We start from the raw sequence: 16,518 nt of genomic DNA on the forward strand, positions 1-16,518 counted from the left end.
GGGAATGGGAAGAGTGGTGTGGTCTTGACTAAGCTGGGAAAAAGTGGTACAAGTAATGAGAGTGCCTGAGGAGGTATCATCTTTGTGTTTTCTTTTGTGTACAGCTGCAACACACAGTTTCCTGCCAATACTAAATTTCTGGGCTATGAATAAGAGTTCATAAACTCTTTAATGTGTGCTTCAAACTGGTGTGACGGAGTACCTGTCACTAACATCTTATTTAACTCCTTACAGGAGCTCTGAGTAACTAGAAAGGGCACAGAATTGTACACCCAAAAGCTTAGGGGAGCTTTCACACCTTTTTACAATCTCACCATTATACAGGACAATGGAGTAGGGCAAGAGTGGGACTTCTCCTCCTCCAGAGGGTTAAGGCTGATTTAGCACCAGAATCTCACTCTGAACTGCCTCAGGATCCTGTGCTCTCTCCCTCATAACTCCAGTGTCCTGTAGACACTGACCTCCTATCCTAGTATAGAGGGGATATGAATACCTATGATATCTTCATGTGATACGCTGACTTTTGAGACAGTTTTGGGCAAAAAGCCCCATCACTTCAATGATCCTTGAGCCTGCAAAAAGGACAGAGTCCAAATCAAGCCCACCCTGTATTTCAAACAGCTACAACAGTTTCAGAATCTCCATGTTAAAACAATAAAGTCCTATAGCTCTCTTTGCAGCAATTTCCTGCAAATGTATCAAATTTTTCTGATTTATTTGGTATATAACATGGCACCACTTCTTCAGTGACTGTAAATCAAAGTAACACTGTTGATTTTAGGTGGGCTCATGATTAGTGGTCCCAGAGAGATTTATGTTAGCTGGAAGGTTTAATCCACTGATTCCTGGGGAGCTGTCCAACTTACTCCAGATGGAGAGCTGCCCAGATCCTCCCCCTATTCTTTCAAATTTGTTAAAAAAATAAATTGATCACAAGACAAAGAAAAAAAAAATGAGCTTGACATGTCGATGCCTGTCATGGAGTTTCCTTGAGATGGACAATCTTTAAGTGTGGAATTGAGTCTTGCTCTCCCTACTGTAGATCCTCAGCTCTTCAGTTTGTCCCAAAACTTGAATTAAATAAACAATCTGACTGAAGCTTTTAGACATGTGCCATAGGACTGTGATGCTGTTAAAGTCCCTCCAGTGAAACCAGTTGACACAGTTCTCTAAAAATAATGTAAATGGAAGTAGGATCAAATATTTTTATGTTTATATTTCATTAGAAAAAGCTTAAAAAAAAAGGGAATGTTGAAAAAAGCAGGTAAGGATTGTTCTCATTTATGTGGAAAAGGCACGGGTACTTTTTTGGACTTGCCTCCTGGTTTGTTATGAAACTCTAAAATTTTTATTTTTAGTTTGGTTTTGTGACTAATCACAGTTTCACAAATATGGAAATTTGTAAGTGTGGGGGAATTTACGTGCAGTAATTTTTATTCTTTCCCCTGTTCAGTTTGAGGCTTGCCATGTTGATGTATTTATTTTGAATTAATGTTTATTTCAGTAAGCTGAGGGAATTGTTATGATTATTATGAAAGGGCCTGGTATATATGTAAATGAAATTCAGAGAAGTAGGGGAAAGGAACTAATTTGCTGTTGGAATTTGAGGATAAGTTATCTTGGTCAAAGCTTCTAGGTAAATATTATTTCATATATCAAATCTGCTTCTTCCCTGTCTTAATGAATTCTTGTATTGTAAATTTGTGTAAGGGAAATTGATTTGGAACACCAACATTAGTTTAGTCACAGTCACCTTATATGTTACTGGAATTTTTTCAGTTACAAGACGTACAGTCCACCTTATTTTTAAGGAACCTAGGGAAACAATTGTCCTTATTGTCAATGTGTGATGACTGAGTGTTTTGACTTTCTACTGCAACAAAATTTGGGTTATTGTCTAGTCTAGACCTTTCTTTGTTTGTAGAGAAACATATAGTCCTTCTTAAAAAAATTTCAACAGTTCTTCCATTGGGCTGGGATAAGTAGCAAGAAATAGGGAAGAGAGGATATTCATGAGGCAATGCTGACTTGGATTTGTGGCAATTTTAAAGATGGAAATTTCATGCAATAACACCAAATTCAGTATCATTGATAGCAGGTTTGAGTAAGATTGCTGCTCTTCATAGAGAGCAGCTCTATGTAATGAAAACGTATTAAATACATTTTTAATGAAAAAATTATGTATACATGCATGAAGGTCCTGAATATTTGAGGGTACTCTTTACATAATCTTTTACTAAGTCACCTAGCGTGCCATTTCTCAGAGTAATAGTAATTTGAATACTGAGAAAAAGATGTAAATATTTATTAGGCATCTCTCCTATAAAATGTCTAGATGGACTCTTGAAAGGATGTTGGGTTATGAGAGGTGGCTGATTATTGTTAACTCTAATGAACTATGGATGGGTTGGATAAAATAGAGACTGTGACAGCTGAAGATCTGGGTTTTAAAGTGCAACTACTCTTCATTTCACTTTATTTTGTTTGGAAGGATTCTACTTTGCTAAACTGCCTAGAAACGTGGTGTTATGAGACTTGGTTCTTTATTTATAATGTGGGGAAAGTGGTTCTTTTTTTGTTGGAAGGAAACTTGTTTTACTGTGAATTACTTTGATACTTGCAATGTAAACAACACACAGTGGGATCAGTTATCAAAAAGGTGACTTTCTAATGCAAGTTAAAGGCTGAAATGATGAATTCCACATCTGCTAAATAGACCTAATTTCTGGTGACATTATAAACTGAAAAGGGCAACAAGCTCCTTCTTCATCACACGCAGATCTCTCCAAACAGATTATAATTTAGAATGTGTTCAGAATTGAAGGTAAAACTGCTGAGTGATTTGAAGAATGCAAGTTACCCTGTTAGGGGAATACTTGCTGACTTTTTAGGTTACATTTTGGCTGATGTCTTGAAAGATCTTGCTGGATACAGTTTTGCAATTATGTGCTCTTAGAGCAGATACTTGATATCAGTAACTTTCTGCAGTAATGTCAATTATATGACACCTGACGAAAGCAGGTCTCATGTTCTAATATGTTAATCCGTTGCATAGTTGAAGGATATTAACACCTATTAATTAATTTACAATTAGTATGTCCTGTGAAGGACAGAGTCAAATTTCTTATCTCAGGATGGGCTGTGGAAGTATTGCCAGTGTAAAATTTGAAGGAAACATTGACAAGTTCTAGTTGACTCCATAGCTTTTTATACATCTGTGTCCAAGGTGCAAGGAAAAATTTGTGGAATCCAGTGTGCAATGCAGCTGTTTTAAGGATGCTGCACAATGAAATACCTACAAGTTTGATACATTCTGTAATAACTACCTTGAAACAGGACTTCCTGGTGCTCCATGACTTCTTGTCATGGAAATCTGCCCCATCTGTTTTACAGATACACTTTTTAGTCCATTTCTCTCCCAAGCCTTTTCTCTCTTCAAGGCAGTGGTCATAGATTTACTATTTCTACTTTTCTGATGAGTCTGTATAGAACACATCTAATTTTTCCCCTTTCTTTTTATTGTTTACAAAAGAGAAGATATGCTCTACCTTTGCACCTAAAATGAATTTGGAAGATAGTTTTTGTAGCTGATTATTTTTTAGATTAATTTCTAAACTATAATTCATGTGCTACCAGTTAAAATACTTTGTCATGGATGCACTTCCAAGTCTTTGGTTTAGTGATATTTTCAAAACCATTACAACTGTTCAAAAGCTTTCTAGCAAAAACAAACAAACAAACAAACAAAAATACAGTTATAGAATAGGCTCAGGCCATGTTTATCTTGTGGTTTCCATAATCTGCACCAACTCTGTTCTACATTTTCAGAGAAGTTTTTTCTCTTCCAAAAAGAAACTGTTTGTTTTACTTAAGAGGCAGCTCTAGACTCTGAACCACTGCAGATTAACAAGGTAGCATCTGTGGAACAACCACACGTCCTCCTCAGTGTATTTGCCTCTACTGGTACCATTTCTCTGAACCTGGGGAAACACAGGTCAGGAAAACATGGTTATAAAGGCACCACACCATGACCTTCCCAGAACTGCATAGCTGAGAAGCATAACAAGAATTTGCAGAACAAATTTTCTTTTTTATTACATTTCTACTAAATAAAAATACGCTGCAAAGTCAGGGCTAACAAAAGGGTGGAACAAAGAGCTCTACTGAGAGCAGCTGACTTAATTTCCAGCATTGTTATTTTGTAGTTCTTCCACTTCATCTCAACAGTTTTCTTCTGAGTTACAACATAACTCCTTATCCTCACAATTCCTTTTGTAAATACCATAATTGTAAGTACCATTCAGATAAAGTGTGATTTCTCCTTGACATAAGTACCAAAGGGCTCAATCACAGGCCTGCCGTTACTCTGATACAAAACTGGCTTCAAGCTGCTTTGAAGATTGCAGCAAACTTATCCCAACATCTTGAAAATAAAGATTCAACAAAATTCTAATATCACTTAGAGGAGTGTGCTGAGACCTTTGTGCCTTTTGAGAGTGGGAATGTCATCAACAGGGAAATCTGAGGCATCAAATTTTCAGTGTGATATTACTTTGATCATAGGTTTTTCCTTGGAAATTATTTCTTCCTTCTATGTTTTTTTTCTTCTCCTGAGGTTGTTAGTTCTGCCTTTTACCTTGCACTTGTGCCTTGTAGATTTTAATTAAAACCTCTTTCCTGAAATGGAAGGGAAATTATAAGTATGAAATTTTAATGAAATGCTTATTTTTATTAAATATTTATACTTTTTCACTCTAATCAACATTTTTCATTGTCATTTTGGGCCAGCAGGTGCTTGAAGGGCTTTTGTTTTGTATTTTCAATGAAAGTTTGATGTTATTTGATGTAAATAGCTCCTGACAAGCTGGGTCATAGCAAAAGTATTCACCCAGAGGACAGATTCACTGAGGTGTGCTGACAGACCCGTTTCCTATGCAGCCAATCGTTTAATAGGCAAGATGGTATCGCTCCTGTTTAATAAAATGAGTTTTACACTTGAGAAGCAACAAAGAATCTTGCAGTGTTTGACATTTACCATTAGGACAGAGAGACGAGTGATACAGTTGCCTAATGACTGTGTTATCACCAGGTGTCTAAGAATCAAACATTGTAGCAACAGGTTTTTTGCTCAGTCCTAATGATCCTGTTTCAACAGGATCAATTGATGAGAAGAGCAGAAGCAAATGTCCTTCTGTTCAGGTGTACTTTTTAGTCCTGCAGGGCTCATTTTTGAGAAAGTCTCTGTTTTCTGAGCAGGCTGATAAAATTTCAGGCAGTTAAGACTTTATAGCCCATTTTAAGTATCCACTTATATGTCTAGGAGGAGCGAGAGGGTTTTAATGTACAATGCAATGAGACAAATGGTTACACAGAGTCTCTTTCAGGCCAGCTGATGGGAATACTGAGGTCTTCTTTCCAGTCCAACATCCTGAGTTCCATCCTCGTGGGTGGGTTGTGAGCAGAAGGACTTTAGCACTGTTTGTACTTATTTTACTATTAAAAAAATAAATACAAAATTAGTGTTAAAATTGACCAAGGCAGAGAATTTCTGTGCACATTGTATTGGATTACAAGTGGTATGTTTTGGGTTGATGTAATTCATGGAGATACCCTAGTCTGTCATACGTGGGGACTGCAGCATGTGTTTGTAGTAACGTACCCTCAGAGCTGCTGACACAAAATGACATTGTTTCCAAAATATGGTTTTTATAAGCAGCCTTACAAGTGAGTTCTAGTGAGTGGCTCTCCTTCAGACAGGTCTAGCTGCTCAGTTTCCAAAGCACTGATTCTAATTCTGTCATATATCTGCTGACTCTTAGGCTCTGTCATGACTTCTGTCATCTAAACAGCCTCAGTCTCTCTTGCAGGTTCTTCTCAATAGTGCCCAACGGTAGTAGAAGAGGTGTAAAGAGGGTGAGTAAAGAGGGACAGAAAATTAATTTCCTGTGGGATTTTTTATGTTCAGTATGAAAGAACACTATGGAACATCTAGCCAGTGTGACTTCAAAATGGAAAAATCATAGTACTTAACCTGGTACTTGACGTGGTACTTTAACCAAATCAGGGCTTTCCACTCTGATGAGGAACAGATAAATCAGGGAGATGATTATGTGGGACCAAATCAGAGGTTAGGCCTGTATTGTCTAAGATGTTTTTTCCTTCGAGAGCATTGAATTTCCTCTGAACAGGAGAAAGTGTGGAGTTCTGGGTTCTTACTCAGTCCTCGCTTTGGCAAATACTCATCCAAGCCAGTGCCAGAGCTGAAATCTTCAGCCATGAGATTGCTCTCAAATTCTCATAAAATTTGAGAGCTTTTTATCCCTCATCATATCAAGACAGTACAAACATCAATGCCATTTAATGAACTGTGATGCCACCTCATTGGTTCCAGGCAATAACTTTTTATTTAGCTCCGTTATACAAATCATTAGCATGATCACTTCATCTGATTATTACTTTTAAGCTGTCCCAATTTTATGGACGTTGTATGAATAAATTGCATTTCTTCTTCTTCTTTCCCTTGCAAGCACAGTTTCCCTAATATTAAATCTTCCAACATCCTGCATCCTTTCTATCAGGGTGTGCTGTTGCTGAGCAACACCAGATTTGCTCTTTAAAATTATCCAGGTTTCTTTAGCCAGCTTTGTGAGTTGGTGCAGCAGGGAAGCAGTAATATGCCTAAATGCTTTAAAAATATACATATTTTCTGTTCAAACTCTTTATTAACATTTCTTGTCTTTGGGCCATCACACATGGGTATGTGGCTATACATTTAAAAATAATACAGTTTCAGATAATTTTTTAATTCTGCTATGGGGATTTTTGTAATTATATAACTGTACTTGTGTAACATATATTAACTCCTTATACACAGGTACGAGAAGAGAGAAAAATAAAGGCATACATGTACTTAGAGAAGTTCCTATTGGAGAGTTTATTAGTTGATTTCCCCCCTCAAAGCATATGTATTTCTACTTTCTGGGTGGTGTATGAGTGTGGATTCTTTATAGTTGGAGTTTTGAGATTATTCACCCTTCTCCTTAACCCTGATAACCCTTACCTGTCTACATCATGAAGTTGGCAAACTGTTTCTTTTGACCTCATAATTGAGTGTTGTAGGAATTATTTTCCTGTAGGTTAAGTGATATCAACTATTTCAACATGGACCCTGACCACAGGACCACATAAATCCCAAATGTTTATTCTTCAGTGTCAATTTTTAATGACAAGAGCAAAAAGTTGCCCTTTCAATACTTATTTTGTTGAACTGGTCCTGTGAAGGTTTTATCACCTTTACTAGCAAGATGATAAAACGTGTGTGTAATATTTGCACATGTGGCCAAAAAGACTTCACTGACACTTTAATTCAGTAAAGGTAAATCTGAACTTTGAGAGTCTAAGCTCACAATGCAGAGGGGCTTGTATCTGATTAGTGGGGTTGCGAAGCAGGAGAGAGGCTGAAGTCCTGCTTACCTGGGGAAAGCTCAGGCTCTTAAGAACCCTAGAGAAAATTGAAAATCTCAGCTACAGCAGAGGACTGTGAGTGCCTTCCTCCTCCCGTGCCATGACTGAACACACGGGAATGCTTTGGGAGAGAGGAGCCTTGAGCAGTCTGAGCTGTTTAGCAGGAGCTGAGTCTGTTTGAAGCGTGTTCTTCTCTGTGGTCAGCAAAAGGAATGTTAGCATGAGTTCAAACTGTTAGAACAAGGCATTGAGAGAACAAACCAGTGGCAATAAGTTTGGAAATGGAGCTGCACTTTCAGGCACAGAAAGGAAGAGACTGAGCTGAAGCTTTATATTTGTTTTCAGTTGACTTTCAGCTCACTGCTACTAACCAGAGCAATACCTTCAGCCCTTGCACTTCATCCTCAGCTGCATATGTCCACTGTTCTCCAGTGTTAGTGCTTGTAGGGCTTTGCGATGAGTTAGATCAGGGAGTTAATTTGACTAATAATGAATATTTGGGGGGTGGGTCTTGGTGGGTTAAGTTGCAGTTGCATCAGTTCCATTATCAGACCTGCTGTGCAATTGTGAGAGAGCTCAAGCCAGCATTAGAGAGGCAATGAGAAGGAGCAGTTTCATAGAAAGGGGAATTTCGAAGTCCCCTCTTCACTGGCAGTCTGGGTTTATGCTGGATTAAAGCAGCTGTGTAACCATGGCCACAGATCTCATAGGATAGTACAGGGTTTTACAGGTGCTCTCTTTTCTGTTAAGCTTGTAAATACCTGCTTTGCAGAGGAATAGTTCTGCAAGAACCTCGTGAGTGAACCCAGGGAGGTTTATGGGACTTCTTCATTGTCTGTATGATAAAAGAAGAGGGAGTTCTGGGAAGACATCTTTGCATAAACCAACAGTGTTGCCATCAGCTGAATATCTAAGTGAAAGAATCTGGCCTATTCTCCCTCACATCTTCCTTCTTATTGACTCTCTTCTTCTGTGCTCAAGTCAATATAACGATTAGAGATCAGTTTTAAATAACAGGAGAGAATATTTAACCCCCAGAAGATGAAAAGAAAGAAGAGCTTGAATGCACGTGCAGAACACAGACAGACAGAACAAATCCTTTGGCAGCCATTGCAGAGGAGGCAAGGAAGAAAAGCACAGCAAATAATGATCAGAAAATGTTGATTAGCACGTTTTTAAAGCTGTGAGAGCTCCTTGAAAATGTTGACCCAAGCAGTGATTACACCTAGGAGAAACAAAAGGTAATTACTTAGGAGCTAATAAATCCAAGAAGGAAGACAAAAATAGTATCAGGGGAAAGTGTTAAAATGATGTGCAAAGGATGAAAGGATATTTTAAGTCCAGATGTTCCTTCATGAATTTATTGGAAATGAGCCTGCTTTTGAATAATACTTTAAAGCTCTCCAAGGAGAAAAAAAACAAAAGGCATTTTTAAATTCTGTAATTCTAACATAGCTAGGAGAAGTCTTTTTACTAATCAGCTCTCAGAAGGGTGTCCTCAAATATAACTTTGTATTTCTCTTTAAGAATCTCGTTTCCAGCAATGTTTATAAAAAAAATTGGCTGCAATTAGGTTGTTGATGTACTCACACCCCAGTTTATGACACTAACAGGCAGTATCTCCATGTGCCTCCTTCACTGTGATCTGCTTGTGGTTCCTCAGCTGTCTTCTGTCTCTTTGCATGGATCATAAGCTCTCTCTGGGCAGAGATAATTTTTAATTCTGTGTTGCTACACATGTCTGGGTCGGGGTCTGGGTCCCAGCCCTTGGCTAAGAATCCCATTTAGTGTCACAAGAAGGATAATGCCATTCAAATACCACTAAACTTTGCCATGCTTCACAGTCTTCTGGCCTCTAACCTGTGCCCATTACAGTGAATTTCTGCTGCCATTTCTGGAGTAAGTTTGGCTGCTTTGGACTCCTGACCCTCACTGACCCAATTTATCAAACAGAGTGACAGTAATTCCATTAAGTTAAACAGCTAGTTGGAGAAGAGAAGCAGACTAAAAAGTGAACCATACAGGCTCAAAAAGCATTAAAGCAAAGAAAATAACTCAATGTTTCTTCCTCAAAAAACCCCCAACAAACAAAAAGCCTATGATTTTTTTAAGTTAATGTCCTTACAAGGTATTAAACATAAGCAAATGTTACGTGCTTTGCTGAGTCATAGCAGCACGGAAGGAAAATAGTTAAAAAAAGACACAAATCCATGCAGTGGACCTGAGAAGTGACATTGGCCATGTTCCTCAGGATGAAAGACAAAGTTTAGTATGGCCTCTGGGTTCTAAAAAAGTGTTTACAAGTCAACTTCTGTTTAGTTTCCTTCTTAGTAGAGCCTTGAAGGTGCCTGCATATGGCCGAAATCTCAGTCGGCACCTTTCAAAAGCTGACAATTTTCTCGGTGTCGTTGGTTTACATTTTCACATTACCAGCATACAGAGTCTTGAAGAAAGACCATGGCTAGTTAATTAACTGGAGGAGTTAACTGAGGATGGAGGAAAAGTGTTTTTGATAAATGAGGCTGTTGTTCTTCACTCAGTAGTTAAGGGGATTTGAAGCTTCTGGCATCGTGATGCACAGCCTTCAGCAGGTCAGAAGAGCAGCTCACTAGTTTGGTCTAGTCTACTTCAGCTCTTATGAAATCAAATTACATCCACTCAGCTACGTGAACTTATGCTCAACTTAAATCATATTGCAAAGCATTCCAGAAAACATTTTTTTTCCCAATTACATGAAAATGAAGCAAAAGTCTTGAGCGGTGAAGGATTTTTTAATGATATGCTTGATATTTCAGGATCTTTAATTTCAGTGTTTGAAAGTCACAAGTAGCTGTGAATGCTGCACATCATTATCTAAAACAAACACTTCATGATTTCCCTAAGCACATCCTGGAAATAATGATCAGTTGCCGCCTACAGAAGATAACAAACAACAAATACTGTACTGTAAAAAGAATGAAATTTTGCATTGAAGAGCTTACCCTATGCCTCTTTTAATTTGCACATTATTCAGATGGCATCTAACAGAGTATTTATTTATACACCAAAAGTTAAACTCATTAAAAAGCACCACCACACAGGCAACTCAAGATGTATATTTATTTTCCAAAATCTCATTAAGCTCAGGTACTTCTTCTACATTTCCCTTCAGAGCAATGAAGCACACTCAGACGTTTTGCTAACACTGAACAAGGAATTTTTTAAAACAAGCTGTACAATTCTTACAGACAAATCTGTGAGGACCAATGTATTCTACCTCCCCTTCTCCTATTGCCTTAGTGATCTGCCAAGTACTCCAACACCTTGCCTGGTCTCCTTTTTCAGATGTAAGTATTACCTAACTATAACAAAAGAACACATTATTAGTAACTGGAAGGGAGCATGAGAAACAGTAACAAAGCCTTCAAAGTATAAAGCTGCTCCTTCTATTAGTTTCATCTTAATGTGGAGTGTTTTGGGGGTTTATATAATTCAAAAGAGCTCTAGGTCACAGAAAGGCAGGCTGAAATTTGTCAGTCAAGTTACTTCCACAATAACATCCTTGCCCTGCCAGGCACGTGTGTGTTTGCCCACATGTGCCAGTGACTCTTTAGTAGTAAACCTGTACTCACAGTTGGCTGCTGCTTATCTTTAGAAACGGGGAGACCTTTGTTAGTTTGAGACCTTCCAATTGCCATTTAAAGTGTTTCTGTTCATCATATTCCCCTGGTAAAGTAGAAAGGAGTTTAGATTGCGTGAAAAATGTAACACTGTCTGTTTGGTTACTTCATGGCCTTTACTCACAGGGGAGTAAGTGCAAAACAAAGTTCTGGGCACACTGATGAGCGTGATTTTTAACATGCAGAGGATCAACAATACATGGAGGAGATATTTTTCCTGGACCTGCCTGTTTACCCACCATCATCAGTGGCAAAAATCCCAGGGCAGAATTGAGCCTCAGATTTCCTAGTCCCTTATTATGCTTAAATAATAATTTTTATTATATTCTTTATAGATAGTATATAAATATATGAAAAGAGATCATACTTATATACATATTGTATAAATATTAAAAAATCCTGTACCACAATCCATTAGTGACTGAAAAAATGTATGATCTTTACATACCTGACTTATCTAAATGCTTTGGCCTATCCTAAAATGTTCCTCATTTTACAAAGTTGGTTTAAACTGGAGTGACATTTTGAATTCCTCCTAATATGACTAATTGGGCCAAAGCCTGGTAAGTATTTGTTACATAAAAAAAAAAAAAAAATTAAAAAAAAATTCCGAAGTTCTTTTTTCCTCTTTTTCCTGAAAGTTTCTGTAATTAATACAAGGAAGAACATAAAAAAATCCCAACAAAATGGTAAATCTACCCTCTCTCCTCACTTTTAGGACCTTGTTAATGTGACAGTGATATTTATTTTTGACTTCTTGAATTTTCTGCAGAGTCACCTTTGTGTTCATTTATGAAATAGTCTTTTGAAGAGATGTTCAAAAAATAGATGTTTAATGGAAAAGTGTGATTAACACCCAAGTCCACCCAAAATGCCCTGGGGAAAAAAAGTCTATTGTCTGTAACTGTGATTAAATTATCTCTATAAGTTCTATAGCCAAGTTTGCCAACCTGTCTATAACTCAGTCTCCATTGCAGGGGGAGAGCAGGGGTTTAAGGAGTGAGAGTTACACTTCTTTATTTTCATTATTGTAATAAAAGATACGTATTATTTAATAAGTATGTGAGGATGAATTCAGCAGTGGGACTCAAAGACTAATGAAAACATTAACTTTTTAAAATCTTCCTAAAATTTCCATTTCCATATTCCAAGAACACTTAATCAGGACCATTATGGCAGCTCCCCATACTCTTTTCCCAAGGGAGGTACCACAAGCTGACATCAATTTTTGAAAAGGTGTGGAAGAAAGTGTGTCTTTAGGTAACATGACTGTCCTTTCTCGTGCCCATCCCAACCTCTGTACAGATGTGATGGGAGTGCACTTGAAGCAGTGAATTATACAGAACGTGATGAGGCATCAGAATATTAATCAAGGAGGAGACTGGTACAGCCAGAGATGACTCTGGCTCCTTGAGATTTTACTCCCTACTGGAATAAGAGGGACTTAGTTTTACAAAGATCACCAGCCTGTGGTAAGGACTCAGTGCACAGCACTCGTGACCTTTGCTTTAAAAACTGTTACTGAGTCTCTTTCTAGTGACGGAGAATTCACTGCTGAGAAACAACCCTGAGCATGATGATAAAATATTGCAAATGCCTAGCTGGGGATGTTCATCTCTAAAGGTGGTATTTTTTACAGCTGAAATTTGTTATGCTAAAATACTCCCAGTTGGCCTAATTAAAACTGAGAAGCAAGTCAATGCCATATTTACCATCTTCGTGTTCTCATGCTCTTAACCTATAGGACATGCATTTGTGCTTCAGTAAAGTTCATTAAGAACCACATAACTCAAAGATAAATGGCAGAAATCGTAATCATTGGATTATAAACCCATGACAATATTTTACAGCAGTTACAATGAATTTCAGAAAACTCCTTTCAGTAACTTTGGGTTTAATCCAAAGAGTATCATAAAGCACTAAATGGTTCTTTAAACAAACAAATATTGAGTTTTCTTCATGTTGTTGTACATGTGAGGTACTGGCATACAAAACACAGGAACTAGAAAATCCTTTTCTCAAGGCATTAGAGTGAAATAAAAAGAATTTCAAGAAGGGAACTGTCCTTGTCCCTCTGCCTTCAATGCAGATGACTGAATGCAGTAGTCATTGCTCTTCTGTTTGGTTTGAAATTGGCTTTCAGATTTCCAATTTCATGTCAGATCTTATTGGATTGGGACACAAAACTTAAAAGTCATCATCTTCATTTTTGTTGTATCCCCTGTACTCATCTAAGGCATGGCATTCAGATTCAAATCCCTTGCTGAGAGCGTATAATAATAATTATTCAAGAATTAAAACTCAATGTTAAAAAGAGAAGCATCTTAAAGACACTATTTCTCTGGCTAAGTAGTTTTCTTAATTGTTATAATAAGACCATCTACTCAGTACCTTATTGGACCTGAAAGAACAAATAATTGTCAGGTTCTCATAGATGCTTTTTATTTCCCTTGAGCGTTTTTCGATTTTCTACAGGGCTTGTATATCGACAAGATTATTTTAATGTTGATTTAAATAGTAGCTTGTATCTTTACTGTTTATTAGACTTTCAAATGCCTCCCCATTTGTGTCTAAATGAACTGTACCTGAGGGCTGTGTCCTAGGCAGGACAGTGACCTCTAATGGTAAATAAGCGGCTCACATAACGAATTGCTGAGACTTTTCTCACTATAATTGTGGTGAAACTGCCTTTTCCATGCCTTTCTTCAGGGCCCACAGCAGGCAGAGCAGTGGTCACCTGAGATAACGAGGGGCAGCAAACAACAGCCCCGAGCTGCTGCAGGAGCACTGGCAGGGGGGCTCTTGCTGCTTCCTGGGGAGCAGCCGGCGCGTTCAACACGGTCACTGCAGGTGGAGAGCAGGAAACCTCTTGGAAAAGCCTCTCACTCCGTGTTGCATCCTCTCATCCTCTGAACAGTGTCAGAAGCAGCCAAGGTTTTGTTCCTTTTCCAGACCTCTGGGCAGTTTTTGTCTCTTTTCTTCCCAGGAGAGGTGTGCCCTGCTCGCTCTGCCCGCAGCTGCCGGTGATTCTTGGCTGTATTGCAGTGCTGACAAGCCCTGGCTCAGTTTTGCCTTTATTAAAGAGGCACTGCAGGGTTTTTACAGGAGCAGGTACTGTCTAGAACACAGCTGGGAAAGATGAGGCAGACATTGATCTGCTTGAATCCAGAGAGAGATGATTTGGGAAATAATGTCCTGGTTAAATATGGCAAAAATTTAACCCTTCTCTGTACAAAAATCAATACTAACACAAAATCAGCTCTTTATCTAATGTACAGAAATGATAGCTTTGTGAGAATTTTGAACTTTAAATATAGTATTTCCCTTTAGCCTTCAGAATACTAGATAATATTACAAAATTATCTATTGCTATTAGGACTGGGATGATGTTATGGTAGGTCACACACAGATGTGCTACATAGGGATCTTTCAGCACCAATCACAGTCCTGCATTTAGAGTCTTTCTTACAGATTAACAATTCTTCCATTTAAAAATAACGTGCAAGCATTGATTTTTAAGTTATTGTGTGCATTTAATAACACCATAAAAATTTTCAGTGATAGGAATATAGCATAAACCAAAATTAGCTAATAAAATAAATCTTATATTACAGGAAAGGGTAAAGGAAATGAACCATATATAAATAAATTTTTGTAGGATGATGTTTTCAGAAGCAATATTTGTTTAAAAGTTAGCATGTATAGTTTTAAACTGATGTATTCTGCAGAACTGTAGCTGACTTACTAATACAGCCAAAAGAGAAGGTGGCAGAGTTATAACTTCTTAAACGTAATTCTTGGTGAAGCAAGAAATTAAAATATTTTAAGATTTGTATGATGGCAGAGAATAGGTTAAAAGTGTGCTGAGGGATCCTGAAAAATGTATTTTATTATTCTTTCCTGATGGCTGGAGTATTTCTTTTTGTCAAAATTGCACACTTCAGGCTAAAATTATAAACTGAGATTTAAGGAAGCACAAGCAGTGCTCTATGGGCCTTCCTTGTGCTTGGTAAAAGCATATTATACTAGAGTGATTATCTCTGAGTTTTCTAATCCACACTAACTGGATCATTTTGGGATAGAATTAACATTATTTAATATCATAATTAAGTCTCACAAATATATTTTCCCTTGAAAACTACTAGAAGACTTAATTTAATACATAAACACCTTGTGACAATTCCCTAATATTAAAAAAAATCCAATTACTATTTCATAATCCTGCAAAAAAGATTGCAAGAAGTTAGGTTGTCAGACAATTGTAGTGGAATTTCAGCTTTAATGTGAATGATTACATTGAGTGCTCTTGTACAGTCAGTAAAAGAAGATAGAAATATATACTGTTGCTCAGCTGTTGTAATGTAGTTCCTTATAATTTACTACTCTTTTTTTGCCTGCAGGTTTCCATATTTTTATATAACATATGTATGTATTAGATATAAATTAAATGTAATAGAATATAGGGAATATTGGAAGGTAATACATGTATTTCTCTGGTGGTTTTTTTTCTGTCAGTTCATATTTAATATTTCCTGCTTTCTGGTCTAAATACAGAGTGGACTTTAAAAGTACTTGCTGGTTTGAACTATTTATAGTTTGCCTTTAAAATCCTACGTGATATGTAGTGATATGGAGAATAACACTCAGTTTAGTTTAAAAAATCTGGTTTGGGGTCATAGGGTTTCGTAGATGTGACATATACAGAGGTATATTCCACATTTGTGCTTTCACATTTCTGCAAATTAGAAAAGATTGTGTTTTAACAAGGCATAAAGAGCTAATAACATAATAATAACATATTTCATTTGAGTTCTGAAATGACAGTCAATGAACAATCTGGAGGTTATTACTGTGTAGTGTGTTTGGAACGTGATAATGATTTGGGGATTTGTAAAGTACACATGGGTGGCTTTGCAGTCCCTTCTGGGGACATCAGGCTGTGTGTCCATCAGTGGCAGAATGAAAAGAGAAGTAGTATTCTTCCAGCTATTAAACTCTACAAAAAATATAGAAGAATAATGGAAATATTGGAAGTGACTTGACTTCTGAGGTGCAATTACACACTAACTGTGGTGGGCTAATAAAATTTCCTGTATGACTGCATCAATCCAGAGTCAAAGTGGGCAATGGGAAGAGCAAACAGGGAAGCAACTCACAAGAAGTTGCAGAACAATAATAGTGGTACCTGGTATTTTAGAATCTTTGCTTTTAAAGAAACTTAGCAGAGGAGGCAAAGTCTCCTGCATGTGTTCTATAAATCCTAGAAGAACTTCTACATGTATCCCGGACTTAGTGATAGTTTGTGATCTCCTGTAAAGATTTTACAATGTGGAACTTGAAACTTCCCAGAATGCATCTTCTAAAAGAAGGCTTTAAAAATCACTAAGAAATGTTT

Source organism: Manacus candei, unplaced genomic scaffold, assembly GCF_025592945.1.
Source record: "Manacus candei isolate 608988 ecotype Guabito, Panama unplaced genomic scaffold, ASM2559294v1 h1tg000037l, whole genome shotgun sequence".
Classification (NCBI taxonomy): domain Eukaryota; kingdom Metazoa; phylum Chordata; class Aves; order Passeriformes; family Pipridae; genus Manacus; species Manacus candei.